This window comes from Neodiprion fabricii, chromosome 5 (genome assembly GCF_021155785.1).
Source record: "Neodiprion fabricii isolate iyNeoFabr1 chromosome 5, iyNeoFabr1.1, whole genome shotgun sequence".
Lineage (NCBI taxonomy): Eukaryota > Metazoa > Arthropoda > Insecta > Hymenoptera > Diprionidae > Neodiprion > Neodiprion fabricii.
The window spans coordinates 13,579,224-13,601,046 of NC_060243.1; the positions used below are offsets into that span (position 1 = coordinate 13,579,224).

Consider the following 21,823-nt stretch of genomic DNA (forward strand, 5'->3'; position numbering starts at 1 on the left):
GAGTGAATGATCGGTGATAGAGAGAATAAGGATAAAGAATTGAGCCAAAGTGACACAAAAACATCCAATCCACAGAGGGACGACGACGACAACCCAGCCGATGTGGGGAATGTGATCGGACTTCAAGTGCAATCTAATAACATTCCTACAGTAGTTCATATTGGAACTCAGGTACGAAGTGGTGATTTGTTCACAAGTTTTTGTCGTCAATTGAAAAATGATGAAAACCTGAATACCGTGACAGGAATTGAATCCTTTCAAATACTTGGAGCAATAGTTGATACGATAAAGTTTGCGAGCAAAGATGATTCACGTTCTAAAATGGATATGGACGAAAAAGATATGACGCTCACGAAGCTAAAGCATAATCTTCCATATGTATTACTGTCGATATTATTCCAATGCTACACTAATCAGAATTGTAAAAAGATATTTTATTGCATGCTAGACATTCTGTATGAATGCTTAAGGGTTGCAATCCCTTGGCCGTCTAGAGAAAAAATTTCTAGAAATTTTCCTTCATGTTTTTAAACCTTCAAAGACGTTCGTATTGTACTCGATTGCATTGAAATATATATACAAAAACCAAAAAAGCTGTGTTGCAAATTACTTACATATTCTCATGACAAAACTACAGGCACAGTGAAAAACATGATGTGTGTCACCCCAGGTGGTCTTATCTTATTCATCAGTGAACCGTACGAAGGATGAGTATCAGATAAAGCAATATTCGAACAGAGCCATCTAATAAACTTGCTACAAGAGAAGGACACAATAATGGTCGATAAAGGCTTTCAAATTGATGATATTTGTAAAGACCATAATATAAAATCGATAAGACCACTGTTTTTGAGGAATCAAGTTCAATTGTCTCAATCAGATGAACTCCGGAACTGCAGCATTGCCAAAGATAGAGTGCATATTGAACACTATAACCGAAGATTGAGGTTGTTTGGACAGTACACCGTAAGTCATAATAGAATCTAAAATTTTTTTTTACTAAAACTAAAAATTTGAATACATAAGTTCATTATTATAATTTAACCATTACCTATCATAACGTTTAATTGGATTAATTTATTAATTTAATTGCCAAAAATAATATGAAGTATTTTTTCACATAACGTAGATCTCGCAACATCGCGTTCAACAGCTGTCTATGTTTTTCTTGCTGTACGGTGTTCAGTTGTATTTTATTTATAATATCAAAATGAGTAATGCAAATAAATTCAGACACAATGGGCGATTTGCGAGAAAGAGTATTATAAATTGGAAAAAAATGTAAGTGAAAGCGTGAAAAAACTACAGACGGAGTATGAAAATTTAGGCGTACAATTACCGAGCAGGCGACGTATCGTCGATTTGGAAAATTAGCTGCGGAAATGTGGTGTATGACATGTGATTGGCCTTTATCTTTTCGTTTTCTGGTACAAGAAGATATTTGTAGACTAGCAAGTGTATATCATTTGAAATGTTCAAAGTGTGAAAGAATACGTTTGATAAAAAGTTCAACCAGTGAGGGAAAATCGACAAGATCCAAATTTCATGTGAATTTTAAACTAGCTCTCGGTAAGTGAATATTGTAGTTTGAATACAGGCGAAACATGAAATTTCTAATTAAAAATTTGATTATCATTACTATTTGCATAAAAATTATCATTGACTAAAATGATTTTTAAAGCAATATTAGATGGAGGTATTAGAGAAACGTAGCTAAATACAATATTATCAGCACTGAATGTGCCTCCAGTTAATCACAACTTGATTAAGCGGTACGAGAGATTAGTTGGACCAGCAATTGATGTTGCCGCCAAAGAAAGTTGTCATGAAGCGTTAAAAGTTGAACGAGAGTTGACAATTTTGAATGAAGGTTAAATATACTTGATATGAAAATAAATGTTATATCAAATATATTTAAAATTTAAGAAAGGCCGTAGGCCGATAAGTATATCGAATCGGCCCCAGAAGGGTATCAGGCTCATTATTCCAGGGAATGTTGGTACTATTGAGGTACTTTTATTCTGCAAGTTTCAGATCTCTATCCATTACTGTTTCTGAATAAATCGAAAAATACTGAAAATCAGGAAAAATTGTTACTCTCAGAAACTTATAAATCGATTGATCTGAATACCGGATATGTTTTGGGGGGTAATAGTATCTTCTGGGAAAAAAAATAAGAGCTATTTCGGTTCATAGGATCCTTAAAAAAAACTGTTTTTTTTTCTTTAATTTTAATTTTTAACCATGTTACGATTACGGAACAATTATGAAACTATTTTTTTCGAATTCTTCATTCAATTTTCGATGAAATTATGAATGTTTCAAATTTTTAAAAACGCTACGCCACATTAAAATAAATAAAAATTCGATTTTTCATTGAAACATCGATTTTTTTAAATATTGTAACGTTCCTGGACGTTACGGAAATAAATATGGATTCGTGAGCTTGATTATCAAGCCAAAATCAAAGGCGTAAATGAATGTTGTGAAAAAGCTTTATTTGCAGGGTACGTGTTTCTGGTTTTAAGTCTGAAACAAGACTGTTCTTACAATAATGTTGGTTGACGCAGCAACCTTATTCTTTTGAAAGACATAAGAGGTTTATAAACGTCTTTTATCTATGATGACCACTAGATCATTAAAAAGGGGGCAAAATGGGTGATTTCATCCTTTGTAACAATATGTTCACCCTTGAAATCACAAAAAAAACGGAGCTCATTCGATTACTGTACTAGTGCAAACAACAGGAAACATTAGAAACACTCATATGAAATCAATTGTTCTTTATCTAATGAACTTAACCTTGATTATAAACTTTATTCATCACTGTAATGAATAAATCAGTATCAAGTACTATCCTTTATATAATTCGATTATGTTTCAAAGAATTCAAACGTTCCCGCTCATCAATCAGTTCATTTAGCATTTATAAGATGGCACTGTAATTAATTGGTAACACTGTTTCTTGTTTTGATGAAAATCCACTAGATCTGTATCTAACCTCAAAATTATTTACTGTTGACATTCTAAACAAGTATTGTTTATACTTTTTATTGTAATTAATAAATAATTCCATCCCACGATATTATTTAAGTGAAAATATGTCCACGTCAAAACTAATAATCCAAAGTGTTGCATTTGTTTTAATTCATAAAAAAAATACCGGGTGCTCCAAAATATATACAATCTGATAAAGATGCTGAAGAGTTTTTAACTATCTTCGAGCGTCCGGTTGTAGTTGGTGATGTTTTGTGTTCTTATTGCCGCGTAAAAAAATATAAGAAAACGAAACTTGACGACGAGGAACCGAAAAAATCTTTGGAAGATGAGTTACGTTCAAATTCGAGTGCATTACTTATTAAATACAATAAAAAGTATGAACAATATTTGTTTAGAATGTCGACAGCAAATAATTTTGAGGTAAGATACAGATCTAGTGGATTTTCATCAAAACAAGAAACAGTGTTAGCAATTAATTACAGTGCCATCTTATAAATGCTAAATGAACTGATTGATGAGCGGGAACGTTTGAATTCTTTGAAACATAATCGAATTATATAAAGGATAGTACTTGATACTGATTTATTCATTACAGTAATGAATAAAGTTCATAATAAAGGTTAAGTTCATTGAATAAAGAACAATTGATTTCATATGAGTGTTTCTAATGTTCCCTATTGTTTGCACTAGTACAGTAATCGAATAAGCTCCGTTTTTTGTGATTTCAAGGGTGGAAATATTCAAAAAAATCGATTTTTTAATGAAAAATCGAATTCTTATTTATTTTAATATGGCGTACCGTTTTCAAAAATTCGAAACAGTCATAATTCCATCGAAAATTAAATGAGGAATTCAAAAAAAATTGTTTCATAATTGTTCCGTAATCGTAACATGGTTAAAAATTAAAAGTAAAGAAAAACAACTGGTTTCTTTTAAGGATCCTATGGACCGATATAGCTTTCATTTTTTTTTCCCCGAAGATACTATCACCCTTCCAAAACATATCCGGTATTCAGATCAATCGATTCATAAGTTTCTGAGAATAACAATTTGTCCTGATTTTCGGTATTTTTCGATTTATTCGGAAACAGTAATGGATAGAGATCTGAAACTTGCAGAATAAAAGTACCTCAATAGTACCAACGTTGAAGACGATTTATCTTGACCTTGGGAATTTGTTGATTAATGTTATTCTTGGATATGAAGGTCACAACTCAAAACACTTTTTTATCGTGTTAACGTTTCGGCCCTGGTGGGGGCCCTCCTCAGAACATTTTATTTAAATATCTGTCACGAACAAAAATAAAATAATGTGCAACTGGGTTTTAACAAAATTAGACATAGTGGTATAAATAATATGCAAGGATGCTTAAGCAAGTATAAAAGAGGAATTACCTCGTATGAGATGACACTTCCAATTACATAGAATGCGTGTTGGTAATTGATGAATAAATAGAAACAATAAAAAACAATAAAAACAAGAACCGAAACACACTGCGTTCGCGACACGTAATTCCCACGAATTCATATTTGTTGTTGGTTTGGTAAAATGAAATAAAACACACCGCCGTTATAGGTTGAGTCCAGAGCACATAAGCACAAGTGGAACATCCAGTGTGTAGTGGGGGGAGGTCGATCTCGATAGTTATCAGAGCAACGCAGAGTCAACGGGTTAAAAGGAAACCAAAATTTTTGTTAAGGAGGTAAAATCGAGAGCAAGCTCAGTCGGTAATGGACAATTACAATGGTCGTATCACAGAGGTGTATATATTACTTAGATGTTTTATGTCTTGTTTACGGTTGACAGAATTGAGATGTGCAACAATATTGCACATTTCTAACAGTAGCCTATTGTAATACAACGGTTCGACGTCAATAATGCTGGCTTGAGAATAATTAAAAGAATGGTCGAAACCGATGGCATGTCTCGTCAATGCAGTATAATTATCCTCGTGTTCATGAATATTGCGTTTATGCTCGGTTATCCTGGTGTGTAGTTGCCTACTGGTTTGGCCTATGTAAGACATGTTGCAATGGTTGCAAGGTATTTTGTAAACTACACCAGAGCGCATACCCAGGGGTAAGGGGTCTTTACCCGAATCAAACATCGAGGATAGATCATGTGCACATTTGCCTGCAAATTGAATTTTGTACTTAGAGAATGTTCTGTTGAGTGACTCAAACAACCCCGCAACGTATGGGATGGAAATATAGCTTTTTTGATTGGTTTGTGTAGTAGTTTCATCGATATTGTTGTTAGGGCTGGTCGATGACAAGATGTAATCGTATTTAAACTTTATATGTTTGTTGAGCAGGAGAGGTGGATAGTCGTTTTTACTGAGTACCTGCTGAATCAAGGACAAATTTTTTTTGTGAAATTCCATACTTGAGAGTCGGATCGCTCTGTCAACTAAGCAATTAATCGTTCCAATTTTGTATGATCTGGGATGGTGAGAATGGTAATTTAAATACCTTTGTGACCAGGTAGCCTTATGAAACCAATCAGTTTTAATGAGCTGGTTATCATTGATGATCAGGACATCTAAAAAGCTAATTTGGTGATTAGACTAATTCAGAGGTAAATTGTAGTCTCGGATGGAAACTGTTGAAGACTGAAAGCATTTCTGCAACTTTATCCGAAGGGACAGCTGTAATTATGTCGTCTACATATCTGAAAAAGGATGAAGGCTTGAAGTCCAGTTTATTAAGACAATATTGTTCAAGATCATCCAAAACCAAATCAGACAAAATTGGAGAGAGCGGTGAGCCCATCGGTAAACCATAAGTTTGAGCACATATGTTATGGTTAAATTTAAATATAGCAGCCTTAAAACATATGTGCAAAGCTTTTAAGAGTTCGTTGAGTGGGACCGGAATTTTGTCCACCAACTGATGCCAGCGCTGTTTAACAGCGTTGATTGCAAGATCTTGTGGTACATTTGTGAACAAAGACACAACATCCAGCGAAACTAAAATATGATCAGCTGGAAAACGAAAGTCCCTAATAGCATTCACCAGAGCAAAACTATTTCTTACACGTGACACGGGAGGTACGATGTTGTTACCTATGCATTGACTGAGGAAACGAGCCAGATTAATAGTCGGACTATCACTGAAAGAAACTATAATTCGTACCGGTGTACCGGTTTGTGAATTTTCGGTAGTCCGTAAGCTCTAGGTGGTAGGCAATCCGTTTTTGCAATTTGACGTCTAAGTTGATCAGAGATGAGTTTGCTTTCAGACCAATCAGTTGTTAGTTTTTTGACTTCTTGTTGCAAGGTACAGGTGAGATCGTATCTAACAACTTTGTACGAGTTGTTGTTAGAGAGTTGCTGCAACATTTTATCCTGGTACATTTGTTTGTTCATCACAACAGTCGTGTTTCCCTTATCCGCCTTCAAGAAAAGTAAGTCCTTGTCGTTATTTTGAAAGATCTTAGTTTCTTTGATTTTATGAAGGATATTCTTGTCAGCGTAAAGGGGAGCAGGAGTGTTGACGAACTTTTTTATAGTGTTGGTAAAATCTTGGCGGGCCGTATTACGAGAATTAGAAGAAATGAAGGAAATCTTTGATTCGGAATCAGAGATGAGTTTGTTGGTTGGGATGCAGTTAGTCTTAAAAGGAATGCCATATTTGGGTCCCATTTTTAGCACGTCGGTAACATTGACAGGGATATCAGTATTGCTAAGGTTTACGATCCAATTTTCAGAGGTCGGGTCAATTGGATTAGAAGTGGGACGTTTTTTGTTATTAATCAGATTAGCTAACTTGTTGATGTTAGCCACCTTGTGAGCGTCGAAGGCCGGTTCCAATTTCCGGTATTGTGTGTCGAAGAATTTTTTTGACACTTCAACCGGTAATTCAATTAAAATATCATCGTCAAGCGACAACAAAATATTTTGGCATTTGACAATGGTCGAGTGAGCGTCACTGATCTCTAGATTAAGTAACGACCTTTGAAATTTGTGTACATTCTGTGAGTAAACAGTACGCGACTTAGACATTTTAAAACTAATAACGTTCGAGATAAGCTTAGGGAATTTTAAATGGGTAGGTAAAAAAAAAAATGTTCTGAGGAGGGCCCCCACCAGGGCCGAAAAGTTAACACGATAAAAAAGTGTTTTGAGTTGTGACCTTCATATCCAAGAATAACATTAATCAGTACCAACGTTCCCTGAAATAATAAGCCTGATACCCCTCTGGGGCCGATTCGATATACTTATCGGCCTACGGCCTTTGACATATTTATAATTATACCCTGAGAAACAGTGAGATAAAAGATGATTCTATGGTGCTGTCAAAATTGTTGTCAAAATATTTATAACAGTTTCAAGTGAATCGTGTATCTCAAATCTGAAAACGATTTATTTTATAACGTTCGATACATTAAAACTTGTACGTATGTATGTATGTAATATTTATTGATCCCCTTGGGGTTACAAGGACTTCCCTTTTCCTCTTCCTTTACAATATTTATTTTTTTTACATGTTTTATTAACCTATTCTCACCCTATTCTTACTTCCTACCTTATCCTTACTTAATTTCTAATAACCTGTGCCCTGTGCCGTTGCCTTGCCATTCCCTTACTTTCCCTCTTATCCTTTTCTTATTCTTTATCCTCATCTTTACTTAACCTTATCCTATTTTACCTTATTCTATTCCCTAATTCGTCCTTATCCTAATCGACTTCTATTTCCCGTTCATTTCTCACTCTTTCATTCTCTTGTACATCCCTGATCCTTTCCAGTTCTCTCATTCAGAACTTCCCCCCCCCCCCCCCCCCCCCCCTCCTCACCTAGCATCTCCCTCGCCACCTCCTGCCATCTTTCCCCCCTTCTATCCCAGCCCACGCACCTTTCCAATACGTGTTCCCATGTTTCCTCCTACCCCCGCACACCCTACACCTTCTTTTTTCCTCTTGTTCCCAGTACCTTGCCTCCTTCATCTCGCTTCCTAATCTAAATTTTGCCACCCTCGTCCACCTGCTTTCCCCCCATCCCTTTCCCAGATACCCTGGTATCCCTTCTCCTTTCACTAGCCTGTACCATCTGTTGTACCTCGATTCCCTTATTTTCTCCCACCTCTCTATTCTCTGTTCTTCCCTCTCTCTCTCCTCTATTTACCTGAACTCCATCTCGCCCCTCTCCCTTCTCGCGTCCACCTCTGTACTCTCTGCTCCCCTTTCAGCAAAGAAACTTTCCCTTTCTCTTTCCCACCTCGATCCCTGCCACCCAGCTTCTGCCTTTTCCCTTGTCTCTTCCCAGCATCTCCTAGCTAACTCGCTACCCTCCCTTCTCTCCAGCTTCCTGTCAAAGTTCCATGGCCTTCTCCCTGCCCTAATACTTACCTTCTCCCTCTATAGTTCCTCTCTTACTAGATATCCCGGTGTTCGCCTATCCACTCCTAATGTCCATCTCAAAAATCTATCCTGTACCGCCTCGACCGCACTTCACTCCCTCCACCCCCATATCTCCGACGCATACTCCATTACCGTCCATACTAGCCTGTCAAATAACCAAATCCTTTTTTCTCAATCCCTCCCAAACCTTCTTTTTCCTATTCCCCATACCTGCCTCATTACTACCCCTGCCTTCCGTACTCTCTCTTTCACCTGTGCTTCCTGTCCCCCATTGCACTTGACTCCATACCCTAGATAGCTGAACTCTTTCACCGCCTCTATCTTTCTCCCCTTCCATCTCCAATCTATGTTTTTCCTTCTACCGCCTCCTCTCCCAAATCTCATAATCTTTGATTTCCCTACATTTACCGTCAGCCTTTTCCTATCCATATGCCTTTCTAACTTCCTAATCATTACCTCCATTTCCTCTTCACTTTCCGCTAGTAGCACTATATCATCCGCATAAGTTAACGTACATACCCTGCCGCCGGCCAACTCCACCCCCCCCCCCCCCCCAACCCTTCTCCCTCTCCCCATTACCTCTTCTAAATCCGCCAGCAGCAGGTTGAACACATGCGGACCGAGCGGGCATCCATGCCTTACCCCCCTCGCCGTCCAGAACGCCTCTGCTACCTTTCCCCGCTCCTCACCCGACTCTTTCTTTCTTTGTAAATTTCCTCTATCCTTACCCTTAGCCCTTCCCTCGCCCCTCTCCTTTCCATAGTCTCCCACAGCACCTTCCTGTTCACTGAATCGAACGCCGCTTTTAAGTCCACAAAGAACGCCACCATCTTTCCCTTATCCTTTCCCACCTGCTTATTGATTGAATAATTAAGTACATACACATTATCAATTGTACCCATGCCTTTTCTGGAACCCGTTTGATTTTGCGGTATCAAGCCCTTTTCCTTTACCTCTCTTTCTAGCCTATCCGCTAATGCCATCGCATACACCTTATATAGAGTTAGCATCAACGTCACCCCCCTATACTCTTCTACCCTTTTCCCCTCCCCCTTCTTAACTATCGGCGCTATCAATCCCTCTCTCCAATCCTCTGGCTAGCCCTCCCCCACCCAAACTCTGTTACATGTTTTCCATATCCACTGCTCCATTTCTTCCCCCCCATACCTCCATACCACCCTAACTATTCCATCCCCCCCTGGTTCCTTTCAATCCCACAGCTTTCCTATCACCTTTTTAATCTCTTTCCTCTGCAGCTCCACTTCCCCATCCCCCTTCCTATTCACCGTCTCCACGCCTTCAGTTACCTTGCTTCCTACTCCGCCTAATAATCCCATGAAATACTCCCTCCACTCCTGATCTCCTATTTCTTCATACACCCTCTTCCACTTCTTTCTTTCCCTGTTTACTATCTCCCATACCTTGCTTTCTGTCCTTGCTTCCGCTGCTTCGTTTATGAAACCCTCATTTTCTTTCTTTTTCCTCTCCTCGCATAGCCTATTATATTCCCTTCTTTCCTTTTTATACTCTTCCCCTTACCCCACCCCCTTTCTCCATTTCCTTTGACTCTGCCTAAATTCCGCTTTTTTTCGCCTACATTCCTCATCCCACCATCCCTTTTTCGCTTCCCTCCCCCTCCGTCCTACATCTAAGGCTCGTCTAAACTCCCTTATTCTTTTCTCTATCTCTTTGCCTACATCCGCTTCTCTTATCCCCTCCCATTTGACTTCTGTTCCAAACCTCATTCTACCCTCCGCCGTCCAGTCTCCTCTACTAGTTCCCCCTACTCTTTTTCCCTTCCTTGTCCTAGTCACTGCCCCCCTCATCTACACTATTACCGGGTAATGATCCGAGTCAACCCTATCCCCAATCTCTATCCTTTTGACCCTAGCCCTTACCTCGCTGTCTCCTATAGCGTAGTCTATCACCGTCACACCCGCCCCTCCTACATACGTCAATTCTCCCTCCTCATTCCCCTCTATGTTCCCGTTCATTATTGCCCATCCTGTCTCTTCTAAAAATTGCACCAGCTGCCTGCCTTCCGAGTTTATTTTCCTGTCCTTTGATTTCCTACTCCTACTCTCCTCCTCTCCTTCGCCCCAACATTCTCCCCCCTCCTGCTCTGTCCTGGCATTAAAATCACCCCACACTAGCACTTTTGCACCTTTCTCTATCTCTTCTGCCCGCTCCTTCAATTCCCCTATCTTCTCTTTCAGATCCCCATTTACGTATATTCCTATTACTACCCATTCCCCCCCCCCCCCCTTCACTTATTTTCCTTATTATCATGCCCTCTTTTACCTCTTCCCTCCCTCCCTCCCCACTTACTATCTCCTTTCTTACCCCTGACAGCATTCCGCCTATTGCTCTTCCCTTCCTTTTTTTTCGCACCGCATACTGCACTTCCCATTTATACCCTGCCGGCAACTTATTCCTAATCCTTTCCCACTCCTTCTTTTCTGTCCATGTCTCCATTGGAAATATTACATCCCACTCCCCTAGCCCCCTCCAGAAATCTTCATCCTTTCTCGCGAGCCACGCCACATTCCAGAAAACTACTTTCCACCCCTCCCTATCCGTATCGCCTATTCCCCTCTCACACCTCTTTATCTCCCTCCCCCCCTGCCTCTGCCCCCCCCCCCCCCCCCCCCACTGCCCATTCCCCTGACTGCCTTTCCCTACGTACCCCTTCCTGTGCTTCCATGCTTCCCTCTTGTCTTTCCTCGCTTGCTGTCCTTTCCCTATCGCTTTCCCCTACTTTTCCCCTTTCCTCTCTTTGCCCCTCTTCCCTCTCTCTCCCTGCGCCGTCCCTAAGCACCTCTCCTATCTCATCCCACTTTCACATTTTCCCTTTTATCCAGATCGTTGCATACCCTATTCTTACTCTGTTTTCCCTTCTCTCCTCAATAGCTGCTATCTCCCTCAACTTCCATTTCATTCTTCTCTTTGCCCAGGTGAGATCCTCGTCTATTCTCTCCTCCCTTCCTTGACGTAGGCTTTTTCTTTCCATTACCTGCCTCTTTCGCTCCCTATTTCCTAGTCTTGCTATCCATATCCCCTTTTCTCCCCCCTTTTTCGCGCCTACCTCCCACATATCCTTTACCTCGACCTCTACCCCTATCAGCTGCAAAATCTTTTTCAACTCTTCCTTTTCTCTTCCCTTCTCAAGTCTCGCTACTCTCACTACTATATTTCCCCTTCTTTCTTCCTTTTTTTTTCCTCTCTATGGCCCACTCCATCTCTTTTAACCTATCTATTGTTACCTGCGCCACTTCCGCATTCCCCTGTACCTGCCTTTCTCCCCCTTCTTCTGCACTCTCCTTTTCCAATTCTATCAGCCTCTCCTTTACCCTTTCCATCTCCCCCCCTCTCCGCTCTTCTACCTCTTCTAGTCTTTTACCTAGATCCCTTATTATTTCCTTCATATTCCCCCTCTCTACTCCCCACTGCTCTTCCCTTCTAGTCATTTCGCCTTTAAACTTTTCCATTTCTTCCCTGATCCCCCTTCCCTGCCGTTCGACCTCCTCTAGACCTATCTTCAATTCTTCCCTAATCAGCCTCAGCATATCCTGTTTACCCCCTCCATCTGCCTTCCCTTCCTCACCTATCTTGCCCTCCGGCGACCGGTGCACTTTCCTACTTTTCCCAAAAGCTCTTTCTCTTTCCTGTATCTCGTCTGCATCCTCCTCCCCTTTCTCCCCTTCCTCCTCCCGCTTGTTTTTCCATAAGTCTAGCACGGTCGTCGCCGATCCCAGGCTATGCCTCCTATCCCTCCCTAACGCTGCTACTGCACCCGGCCTACCTTTTTTTTTTTCCTCCTCTTCTCTGTTCGCCCCTTCTTTTTGGCCACCCGCGTTACTCATACTCTTTCTCTCCGCCACCGCTCCCTACCTTATCTACTTGCCGCCTACCTGTCTCTGCTCTATCCCCCTCCTCACTCCCTAGGTGTCACCGCCTATTCCTGTCTTATCCTTACCGTTGCCGTCCTCCGGCTCCTTCTGCCTAACCTCAAAACTCTCCCCCTTTTTTTTTTCAACTGTCCTTCTCTTCTATTCCCATTTCCCTTTTTCCTTCACCCGTCCTCCCGTCTATGTCTTCCCCGCTCCTTCTCTGCCCTATTTCCTTTTCTCCTCCCCTTTGCTATCCTGCTAAATTCTCGCCTTTCCAATCACGCTCTTTCACACACCTGCCACTCACATCCGAAACGAAAACGGAAGTGCACATTTAAACTTGTATATTAATTCAATTTTCTTTCAACAAATTAAAACTACATCAAATTCAAAAATTGCTGTAAAAATAAAAATATTTTTGTGACAGAAAACAAAATTTCTTTTTTTTTTATTCACATCCAGATTTTGTGATGGAACAAGTGCTGAAGAAACTTTTCATGGTGGTGATTCTGAAGTACCTTTAAATTTTGGAGCAAATGTCGCAGACATAGCATATTTAGATGCAGAGACTGTTACTACCAGTATTGTAATTAATCCTACCACAGATAGCGATAATAATACTGATTGCATTAATAACAATTCAATAGATACTGACTTTGAAGTCGATCTGAATTCAGGTGCTGATGAAGTTCTCAAGTAGGTTGCCAATTTGAATATTTACACTGATGTAACGATAGATGGTAATAATAATGTAGTAGGGATTGATTTTGAAGTAACTAATTATTCAAATGCTGATAATATTATCAAACAATTTGACAATTTAAATATTATGATTGAGTCCAGAGTAGGAAATGAATATTATGATGACTCTATTTTTGATATCGGAGCCACAAATATAAGTTCAGTTGGAATTCTCACCCAAGATGAATGTAATTCTAAAGAAACCTTAACAAACTCTAGTCCATACCTTCATAAAAACCGTAACAGGAAGCCACAGAGTATCAAGGATACTTTGGAAATTAAGAAGAGGAAGGTTGGCTTACGGCTGTCATACGATGGAGCTTGGTTGAAGAAAGGATCCGGAAGATGTTATAATAGTAAATAAGGTCATGGTACTGCATATGGACAATACAGCCACAAATGTGTGGCCTACGCGACCAGAAATAAAGGTTGTAGGTATTGTCGTATCAAATCTAAAAAGAAACATGACTGTCGCAGTAACTTCGTCGGCAGCTCAAAAGCACTGGAGGCAAACATCGCAATTCAAATTCTAACTCAAAATGAAACATTTGCAGAAGAAAATGTTGAAATAAAGACATCAATTGGTGACGAAGACTCATGTACTATTGCGAATTTACGTAGGGAATCTGATCATCAAATTGGCAAGTGAACAGATATTGGCAAGTGAACAGATATTGGCAGTGGAAACTTTCAAAAGCTGCAATGGAGTATTTAATATGTTGCTTTAATAGTACTCTTCGGGCCAATGAAAGCAACATTGAATCAACGAAGGCAGTAATACTAAATATTGCACCACATGCTTTTGCTGAACACGATTCATGTGCTTTATGGAGTAACTATGCAAGTGATCCAGAAGCTTTTAAACATAAATATTTTCCAGGTGGTAAGCCTTTAACTGGTGGCGAGTTAAAAGCAAGTACCTTGTCAATTTTCAAACAAACCGCAGATGATGCAGAAAAGTTAGCTCCACGTGGATTAAGTCAGATAAATAAAAACTGTAACGCTGTGATAACAACAAAAGCACTGAAAGCAAAACACCACAGTGATTCCCATTCCAATGATTTTAATGTTGCTGCAAGGAGTGGTCACATAATTCGATATATGTCCATCTCGTCAACATTCCCTATAAACTACATGTCAGATTTCAATTTTTTATTAATTATTTACACGATAACCCTTCGTCAGATCTGTTTGAAAAAATTATTTTAGTTGTATGTGATAGCGATTAATAACATATCAAAAAACCAGCTTTTAATCTTTATAATTGCCTCATGTCCGAACAACCTTAAGGGGCACGCCTAGTGTGACAGCCTAAAAAAGGCGATTTTTAGGAATTTAAAAAAAAAAACTACGCTATTAATTATTTTCAAATTTTAAGGGTATATTTATACATATTTTAAGAATACATAGTAAAATTCTTGAAGAAAAAAATTGAATATTTTCCGATTTACACGCGATCTTCGATGGCGCTGAAAAAAAGGTCCTCCACTGCTGCAGTGATTCCGGCCTTCTCCGTGGATGAGACCTAAAAAAAAAATTCTTGTTGAACTAGAAGATATTGTCCTTACAATGACCTACCAGTTTTTTGATTTGATCAAAAATCGAATTTTGGCAGGCCAAAAACGGCCAAAATTTTAGGTAAAATTCAACTTTTTTTTTAAAAACGCCGCCATTTTGTCAATTTTTGATTTTTTTTCGACCGTAGGTCATTGTACGGACAATATCTTCTTGTTTAACAAGAATTATTTTTTTTTAGGTTTCATCCACGGAGAAGGCCGGAATCACTGCAGCAGTGGAAGATTTTTTTTTCAGTGCCGTCGGAGATAGCGTGTAACTCGAAAAATATTCAGTTTTTTTCTTCAAAAATTTTACTGTGTATTCTTAAAATATGTATAAATATATCCTTAAAATTTTTAGATAATTGATACATAAATAAATTAACTGGTTTATTCCAATGGTGTGATATATAAATACAATCTATTTTTGAGGTTGTGAATTGTATTTAATACGTGAAGTATATAATAATAAATGGCTACGACCCATAACAATTACAGTATTTCTTTCAAATAAACCTGATGTAACATTTCATTGAAGTAAGGGGCTTTTAAGACAGGAAACAATAGCAAAACAAAAGTTCTATCCAAATCCACCGACAATATCATGATACTATTATCAAATGGTGCATAAATCATAAAATCAGGTACTTTTAGACTTAGAAATGCCATGCCGAATTGAACTTGGCCATAATACTTGTGCTTCTGTTTCAGGCAAATATTTCCGTCTTTGTTAAGTTATAGCCACTTTTATTCATAAATTTGACTCTTAACGATTTTTATGTTGCTTTATAGATTCGATAATTAAATTTGTATGTGTAGACATTGAGCTTACGCAGCACCGAAGCTAGATGTCGACTATTATCTTATAGAGAGAGAGACAGTGATTCTCTCTCCCCGTATGCCACGACACCTGAAGCGCGTCGTTATTCTAATCCTTCTTTTCTTCGTTCGTCTTTCGCACTGAAAGCATTAGTTAAGCACGAAAATGTTAAACCTTAACACTCTGTATTAAAATTACAAAATGATCATCTAATAAATATAAAATAAACAATCCCTCAAAATCCAACAGTCTTTAATCGTTAAAAACTTGAGGTCTTTGAGAGTTTCTCTAATACTCTTTGTTTCACTAGATAAGGGACATTTTATTTCAATTAAATTGTGAGGTTTGCTGTTTTGAAATACAATTCCATCTTGACCCTCCAGCTTCGTACACTCCTCGAGCGGATGACTCAAGTTCCGAACCATGTTTAACTAACTTTTTACTGAATGTTTTCCGATAAAAATATTTTACTGTGTGTTCGGGCCAATTAGGTTTTTTGTTACTCATGTACGTGTACAGATCGTAGCACCTGGAACCTGTAATCCTGAATTACCTTTCTTTTTTCAATGTGACATACGAAGCTGCGCTCTCCTCACAAATTGCTGCAACGCACAACGTCACCATCTCATCTACCTAACACAGTTTCGCAGCAGATTTTTGATGATTTAAATGGCATTCCTGCCAGATTTTCCATTAATGAAGATTCTGAACTACAAATAACAATTTCACTGATCTCATATCTTTGAGTTTCTGAAAGGCCATTCTGATTATGTGGCAGCATAGGACAATACCTTCTAGACCTGTTTAATACACAATTTTGATCGGAAAATAACTACCATCTATGATACATCGCAATTCATTGGTATTGTTATTGTTCCTTGGTCCAGCTTTCCATAATAGAACTTCAATAAAAGCATAACAGTTCAATGTAAATCAAAAAATGTGATATGAAAATCAATTCCTATGAACAATAATTTATCAAGAGTAAAGTTATAAAAATAGATGTCTGGTAAAAAAATTATTTATTGGGTGTAGAATTAGAATTGATTGGAGAAAGAAATATAATAATATAAGAGTTGAAATAAATTACGCATAATTTGTTAAAGCAGATAGAGGATTGCACGCTACTAAGTTTTCTCTCATTATTTCCCTCAAATCGTCTGAAATTTCCACTATTTTATTATTGCAGCCCTTGAAACAATCGTGATCCGCCAAATGTAGGGGATTGTAAAGATTTTCCAATGATTGTTTTTGACGGAACTCCAGACATTTTTTGTCTGCGCATGACGTAACCTCCAAGTTCTCTAAGTTCCACCTGGAACTATTCGTATTTCACGTTTAATTTTCTATTGATATGATCTTATATTCTGTAATGTGGCATTTTTGATGCCCGTTACAAGGGGTTCCCTGAACCCTGGGCGCAAACAAACTCGAGGGTTTCACGATAGCGAAGTAGTTAAAATAAAGCGTTAGAACTGGAGTCACGCATCCGAGCTTCCGAGAGGGGACACTGTAGTGAATAGCGACTACGATATTGTAGGCTTCTGTTTTTTTATTTTTCGAGTACAACGGCACCAGGCATGAGGTCAACCACGAATTCGAGGATATTGCGGAGTGGCAGAATCGCGCTGATCTCAAGGGAAGGATGTTAAGGCTGCAGAGGGGGAGCAAACGAAGATCTCTGCATCGCGGGAATCCAAGGTGGAGTCGATCCCCACTGGCGACCGGCACGCCGCAGCCTCTCCCCCTTCTCCCAGCTAACAATTGACCATCGAATTTACGACGCGCGACGGACCGACTAGTGACAAGAGAGCACCACTCCGCTCACACCCGAGCCATCATAGAGCTGCGCGGAGGACGGCATCGCGATCTAGCCTAAAGTTCTGCGCCGCGATGCGACGACAGGCGCGCGCCAAGTTGCGCAATCTACGAAATCGATTACGGATCGATTGTTGCGTATTCTTGGGGGTATGACGTCACGTAGGTAATAGCGTACCGAGATTGGTTTTGCGGCTGGTCGTCGATTTGAAAGCTCTTTTGTTTTTTTGTGGAGTGTGGCGACAATGTCGACGGCTAGACACGAGGGTGTTGAGGAGTTTGTGCAGTAGATGTGGGCCAGTAAGTGCTGTTGACATTCTCGCGAAAGGATTTCTAGAGTCATTAAATAACGGCTTGCCGAGGAACGGATAGCCATCTGGGATTTGCGTTATCGAAAGTACTCGAAATTATTTGGCCGATACTTCAGCTTGGTAGCTTGAGTTGCGCGTTACTTGGTTGAATGCATTTTGGATAATTGGAAAATTCGAATCAAGTCACGGTGTTGAATCGCGTTTCTCGTGTTTTTGAAATTTCGTACAGCCAGAATTCCGCTGTACGTGGTCGAGCCACGTTATTCGAGTCAAGTGTTGCATCTCGTGTAGGTCGCGAATTGTCAAAAGAGGAGTGTTCAAATTCGCGAATCGAGTTTGGAAGATCTTAAGAAAGTTGAGTTTGGATTCGTTACGATAGACCTCATCAAGGGAGAATAAGGATATTATGATTTCGGGTAATAATAAGAGTTGCAATTAGCGAGTCGAGCCATCATTTCTCTTTAAAATTTTGCCCGTTGGCGTATTATCAAATGTTGCGATTAGTGCTATAATATAGTCAAGGACGATCGCGGTTAGCGCGTCAAATGGGGTTTTGTTTAGTTATTGCCCTTGTGGGTTATTATTATAGTTTGGCGATTAGCGCTGTATTTAGTAGAGGACGATCGCCGTAAGCGCGTCGAGAGTAGTATAGCAAGGGGGGTTCTACACAAAGATTCCTGTTACCGACACTTACCGACATTCTCCCCAGACTCAAACCCTTTTCCGCGATGACGTCACAGTCTGCCGTAGCGGCTTAAGGTCAAAACCATGCAACCTTACCGACAGTTGTATCAGTCAACGGTAAAAATCGCACTGCTTTACCAACAATTCTTATCGGTCGAAGATAGAAAACGGGCTGTTTTACCGACAATCTTACCCACCGAAGGTCAAAGTCTGTAGTGCTCGCCTGCCAACGGTGGAGGGCGCGGCAGGGGCGAGAACTTTTTTACCGTCCCGCATTCTTTTCCCACGATAGGACTGCTGATGTGTGACATTAACCACTCCGAATTCGGACTTCCGTTTCCGTTTTGAATGTGAGTGACAGGTGAGCGAAAGAGTGCGAGAGAAAAGGCGAGAATTTAGCAGGATGGCAAAGGTGAGGAGGAAAGGAAATAGGGCAGAGAAGGAGCGGGGAAGACATGGACGAGAGGTCGGGTGAAGGGAATAGGGAGGCACGGATAGAAAAAAAGGGCGGGGGAAAAAGAAAGAAGGGGGAGAGTTTTGAGGTTAGGCAGAAAGAGCAGGCGGACGGCAACGATTCGGATGAAATAGGAATAGGCGGTGACACCTAGGGAGTGAGGAGGGGGATAGAGCAGAGACAGGTAGGCGGCAAGTAGATAAGGTAGGGAGCGGTGGCGGAGAGAAAGAGTATGAGTAACGCGGGTGGCCAAAAAGAAGGGGCGAACAGAGAAGAGGAGGAAAAAAAAAAGGTAGGCCGGGTGCAGTAGCAGCGTTAGGGAGGGATAGGAGGCATAGCCTGGGATCGGCGACGACCGTGCTAGACTTGTGGAAAAACAAGCGGGAGGAGGAAGGGGAGAAAGGGGAGGAGGATGCAGACGAGATACAGGAAAGAGAAAGAGCTTTTGGGAAAAGAAGGAAAGTGCACCGGTCGCCGGGGGGCAAGACAGGTGAGGAAGGGAAGGCAGAGGGAGGGGGTAAACAGGATATGCTAAGGCTGATTAGGAAAGAGTTGAAGATAGGTCTAGAGGAGGTCGAACGGCAGGGAAGGGGGATCAGGGAAGAAATGGAAAAGTTTAAAGGCGAAATGACTAGAAGGGAAGAGCAGTGGGGAGTAGAGAGGGGGAAGATGAAGGAAATAATAAGGGATCTAGGTAAAAGACTAGAAGAGGTAGAAGAGCGGAGAGGGGGGGAGATGGAAAGGGTAAAGGAGAGGCTGATAGAATTGGAAAAGGAGAGTGCAGAAGAAGGGGGAGAAAGGCAGGTACAGGGGAATGCGGAAGTGGCGCAGGTAACAATAGATAGGTTAAAAGAGATGGAGTGGGCCATAGAGAGGAAAAAAAAGGGAAGAAAGAAGGGGAAATATAGTAGTGAGAGTAGCGAGACTTGAGAAGGGAAGAGAAAAGGAAGAGTTGTAAAAGATTTTGCGGCTGATAGGGGTAGAGGTCGAGGTAAAGGATATGTGGGAGGTAGGCGCGAAAAAGGGGGGAGAAAAGGGGATATGGATAGCAAGACTAGGAAATAGGGAGCGAAAGAGGCAGGTAATGGAAAGAAAAAGCCTACTTAAAGGAAGGGAGGAGAGAATAGACGAGGATCTCACCTGGGCAAAGAGAAGAATGAAATGGAAGTTGAGGGAGATAGCAGCTATTGAGGAGAGAAGGGAAAACAGAGTAAGAATAGGGTATGCAAAGATCTGGATAAAAGGGAAAATGTGAAAGTGGGATGAGATAGGAGAGGTGCTTAGGGACGGCGCAGGGAGAGAGAGGAAAGAGGGGCAAAGAGAGGGAAGGGAAAAAGTAGGGGAAAGCGATAGGGAAAGGACAGCAAGCGAGGAAAGACAAGAGGGAAGCATAGAAGCACAGGAAGGGGTACGTAGGGAAAGGCAGTCAGGGGAATGGGCAGTGGGGGGGGGGGGGGCAGAGGCAGGGGGGGAGGGAGATAAAGAGGTGTGAGAGGGGAGTAGGCGAGACAGAAAGGAAGGGGTGGAAAGTAGCTTTTTGGAATGTGGCGGGGCTCGCGAGAAAGGATGAAGATTTCTGGAGGGGGCTAGGGGAGTGGGATGTAATATTTCTAATGGAGACATGGATAGAAAAGAAGGGGTGGGAAAGGATTAGAAATAAGTTGCCAGTAGGGTATAAATGGGAAGTGCAGTATGCGGTTCGAAAAAATAGGAAGGGAAGAGCAATAGGCGGAATGCTGTCAGGGGTAAGAAGGGAGATAGTAAGTGGGGAGGGAGGGAGGGAAGAGGTAAAAGAGGGCATGATAGCAAGGAAAATGAGTGTAGGGGGGGAAAAATGGGTAGTAGTAGGAATATACGTAAATTGGGACCTAAAAGAGAAGACAGGGGAATTGAAGGAGCGGGCAGAAGAGATAGAGGGAGGGATGAAAGTGTTAGTGGGGGGTGATTTTAATGCCAGGACAGGGCAGGAGGGGGGAGAATGCTGGGAAGAAGGAGAGGAGGAGAGTAGGAGTAGGAAATCAAAGGACAGGAAAATAAACTCGGAAGGTAGGCAGCAGGTGCAATTTTTAGAGGAGACAGGATGGGCAATAATGAACGGGAACATAGAGGGGGATGAGTAGGGGGAATTCACGTATGTAGGAGGGGCAGGGGTGACAGTGATAGACTACGCTATAGGAGACATCGAGGTAAGGGATAGGGTCAAAAGGATAGAGATTGGGGATAGGGTTGACTCGGATCATCACCCGGTAATAGTGTGGTTGAGGGGGGCAGTGGCTAGGACAAGGAAGGGAAAAAGAGTAGGGGGAACTAGTAGAGGAGACTGGACGGAGGAGGGTAGGATGAGGTTTAGAACAGAAGTCAAATGGGAGGGGATAGGAGAAGTGGATGTAGGGAAAGAGATAGAGAAAAGGGATGGTGGGACGAGGAATGTAGGCGAAAAAAAGCGGAAGTTAGGCAGAGTCTAAGGAAATGGAGAAAGGGGGAGGGGGAAGGGGACGCGTATAGAAAGGAAAGAAGGGAATATAATAGGCTATGCGAGGAGAGGAAAAAAAAAGAAAATGAGGGATTCATAAAAGAAGCAGCGGAAGCAAGGACAGAAAGCAAGGTGAGGGAGATAGTTAATAGGGAAAGAAAGAAGTGGAAGAGGGTGAATGAAAAAATAGGAGATCAGGAGTGGAGGGAGTATTTCATGGGATTATTATGCGGGGTAGAAAGCAAGGTAACAGAAGGCGGGGAGTCGGTAAATAGGAAGGGGGACGGGGAAGCGGAGCTGCAGAGGGAAGAGATTAGAAAGGTGATAGGAAAGCTGAGGGATGGAAAGGCACCAGGGGGGGATTGAGTAGTTAGCGAGGTATGGAGGTATGAGGGGGAAGAAATGGAGCAGTGGATATGGAAAACATGTAACAGAGTTTGGGTGGGGGAGGGCTGGCCAGAGGATTGGAGGGAGGGATTGATAGCGCCGATAGTTAATAAGGGGGAGGGGAAAAGGGTAGAAGAGTATAGGGGGGTGACCTTGATGCCAACTCTATATAAGGTGTATGCGATGGCATTAGCGGATAGGTTAGAAAGAGAGGTAGAAGAAAAGGGCTTGATACCACAAAACCAAACGGGTTTCAAAAAAGGTATGGGCACCATTGACAATATATATGTTCTTAATTATTCAATCAATAGGCAGGTGGGAAAGGATAA

General features: G+C 41.1%; 1 protein-coding gene and 1 long non-coding RNA gene across 8 annotated transcripts in view; one reads left to right on the forward strand and one right to left on the reverse strand.

The window, feature by feature from the left end:
• Nucleotides 1-21,823, forward strand: part of LOC124183578 (sodium/calcium exchanger 1) — a 1,216,563-nt gene that overhangs the window by 635,054 nt on the left and 559,686 nt on the right. The gene's annotated exons all lie outside the window — the stretch shown is intronic.
• LOC124183584 lies at nucleotides 9,710-12,583 on the reverse strand. The gene is made up of 3 exons (XR_006871009.1): nucleotides 12,573-12,583; nucleotides 11,453-11,457; nucleotides 9,710-9,869 (listed from the first exon to the last, which is right to left on the reverse strand). It is a non-coding gene; the product is annotated as an uncharacterized LOC124183584 (long non-coding RNA).